This window comes from Corvus brachyrhynchos, unplaced genomic scaffold (assembly GCF_000691975.1).
Source record: "Corvus brachyrhynchos isolate BGI_N302 unplaced genomic scaffold, ASM69197v1 scaffold4, whole genome shotgun sequence".
Lineage (NCBI taxonomy): Eukaryota > Metazoa > Chordata > Aves > Passeriformes > Corvidae > Corvus > Corvus brachyrhynchos.
The window spans coordinates 5,440,543-5,443,547 of record NW_008237878.1 but is presented as its reverse complement, the minus strand read 5'-3'; positions in this window follow the sequence as shown (position 1 = coordinate 5,443,547).

Sequence of the window (3,005 nt, the reverse complement as noted above, 5' to 3'; positions counted from 1 at the left end):
CCGCAGGCAGCGGCACCGGGGCAGCGACACTTCACAGCCATGCCGGGGGCTCTGCCCACCATCTCGGCTCTCAGGACTGGGGCAGGCACCAGTTTGGGGTGGTCCCCAAACCCCAATCGCCCATGGAGAGCCCGGCAGCATCTTGACCATCTTGCCAGCAGCATTCCCCTTACATTTGCACTGGAGTGGGGCGCGCAGGGGTGCTGGGTCCCCAAAACCAGAGTGTCTCCCCCTCCGCGGTGTTTCCCAGCTTCCCTCCGCATACCAGGGCCAGGTAAGGAATCTGCGGCCCCCGGCGCGGGACGGGGCTGCCTCTGCAGAGCGAGAGCACCAGGTGTGAGTGACTCACGCACACACCCCCGCGCTGCTGCACGCCAGTCCCTCCGGGAACATCCCGAAAGGCTGTACACCCTTCTTAAAGCCTGCAAGGCTGGCAGCCCAGCCACTAGTCATTCTCACAGCCCAGACTTGGGGTTCCCCGTCTCCCACAGGGCTCAGCCCCAAAGCATGTTGATTCCTCTACATTGACACTGACCAAAACGTGTAGGGCTGACCCTGACCCCAGCTCCTCGCCTGTGCATACCAGCCTGGTTCCCAAATGCCACTCAACAGCTGGCCAGATCACGAGACATTCCAGGACACCTCCACAGGTCCCAACAACCCTGGTCCTTGCAGGGCACTGCCCAGGCAAGCACTAACCCTGAGCCCCACAGGGGTCATGCCACCCCCAGGGAAGGGAGCCCCCTGGTTTGAGAGTATGCACAAGGGAAGCACGGGAGCTGAGCTTCTCCCTGCTTATGCTTGCCGGGCATGAGGCCTCACAGCTGCCTTAGTGGGAAACAAGAAGGAAATCTTCAGCCCCAGGTGAGGTTTCAGCTCTCTGGGACAGGATGAGTCACGCATCACGGTAAGATACAGAGCCAGCTGCACTTGTGGTACTGTGGGGAGTGTGCCCCATCCTCTGCCCACCCTCTCCACCCCCTGCCTCTGGTGTTGGGAGCTGGGATTCAGCACAACCCTTACAGGATTTTAGTATTCTGGCCCTACAGTGGTCCTGCAGCGCTCCTCGCTCAGCACAACATGAGCATCCCCAGCCAGAGAGAATGCACGGGACAGCTCTGGAGCTTCTGAGAGGGAGAAGCCACCTCTCCCAGCACTTTTAAACTGGGGAGCTTTCCAACGGAGAGGAGCAGCAGCGGGCTGGTGCTGAGGCGGGTGAGGAGAGGAGGAGCTGGCCAGAGCCTGGAGGGGGAACCTTGTCTGCCACAGGGGCCAGTCGGGACATGCTCCAGGAATGTCTTCCAGCACCAGCCACCGCCAGCTCCATGCCCAGCATCCTGGGAAAGGGGCCCATGACCCCTGGCCACTATCACCGGTCAGCTTGGGGAGAGGCCAGAGGGCCAGGGTGACACTCACAGTGCAGCCTTGGGGAACGCTTGTGCAGCCTGTGGGACAACCCAGCAACCCAAGAGACCACAAAATAGACCAGGGTGGGAAATGATCAGCCCTTACCACCTGCTGACCTAACCCAATGGGTCTGGGGTGGGAAAAAGCCATGCCAGCCCTCCAGGCTGCACTTCACAAGGAAAACAGACAGAAGCCCCCCAGCTTCTCTGTGCCAGAGGGGACAGCTTACAGCATCCCCTTTCCTGCTGCTGCCCAAGGCCACATCCCTCTGGCAAAAGGAATCAAAGTATGACATCAGGATGGAGTCACGATCAGTGAGCTGCCCTCTCTGCCCAGTGGCTCTTGGGATGTCTAAAGTGAAGGGGATGCTACCAGCTGTGGGAGACCACAGCTGCTGTGGAGACAGCAGCTGTCTGGTGACTGAAGGATGATGGAGGCAAGTGGTCCCATGGCAGCCAAGCTTGGGGTCAGGCTGAGCCTGCTGTGCCCCCACACCAGGGCTCCATAGGGTGGTTGTGTGTTCCAGCTCTCCCACGACTGCTGTGGAGGGATGGAAAGCTTTTCCTGCCCGTAAACTGTTGTGTCTGGAGGCTGCTGCCAGCACAGCCGCACACCAGCATCGCACGAAGCTGTGCTGGACTGTGGCCAGGCCCCACTGGCCATGCAAAACGGGCTCAGGAGGGAATGGTGACACCACAGGGATGTAACCCTCCCTTGGCTGAGTAGTACTGGACAAGGCAGCCCTGGTCAGCGTGACTGCAGAGGCCAGGCTGGTTCTCAGGGACAGCAGTGAGGGGAGAGCCAGGCACCACCAGGGCTCTGCCAAGGGCTGGCGGTGCTTTGCAATGGCATGGGGGCAGCGTGCCAGAAAGGGAAGGTGACGATGATGGAAGCAGGATAAGGAAGGGATGATGGAAGCAGGATAAGGAGCCAGCAGCACTGAATGGGGCTCTAGAGTCCCTAGTTGAAAAGCTGCCCTCAGCTGCATCCTGTGGCTGGGCTTTGGGTGATGCTGGGGATGCCCAGAGAGGCTGCACAGTGGCTGGGGCTGGGTGTCAGGGACCCAGGGGGTGGCAGGGGGAAGGGGTAAGCAGAGTGCAGGCAGGGGCTGAAGTGCCCCACGCTGCAGGTGGCCACACACACAGCCTGGATCTTCTGCAGGAATCCAGCTTCTCGACTGACTGAGGCACGAGCTGCTCCCCTTTGCTACTGGCCCTACAGCCTCCACTTGCAGCAGGGTCCAGGCTCAGTAAAACCAACCTGCCTTGCCCTTGAGAATGCACATGTAGGAGACGGTAGAAACGCAGGGACCAGGTGCAGCAAAGCTCCCCCAGAACCCCTGCATGGGGCCAGTGCTGCTTTTCCTCAAGCTGACAGTCCCATGGGGTGCTTATGCCCCAGAGATGCCTCAGCCAGCCCAGCACACGCAGCTACGGAAAGGAAACTCCTGCTTCTTTGTAGGGGCAGATAAAAATTCCCTGCCTTGCGGTTACAAGGACTGAGGTGCTCCCAGCCCAGCCCTGGCTGCAGGGTTTGCAAGCAGCAGCAGGCAGTGGCTGGGCGGGCCGGGGGGCGCGGCGGGGCGGTGGGGGGCGGAG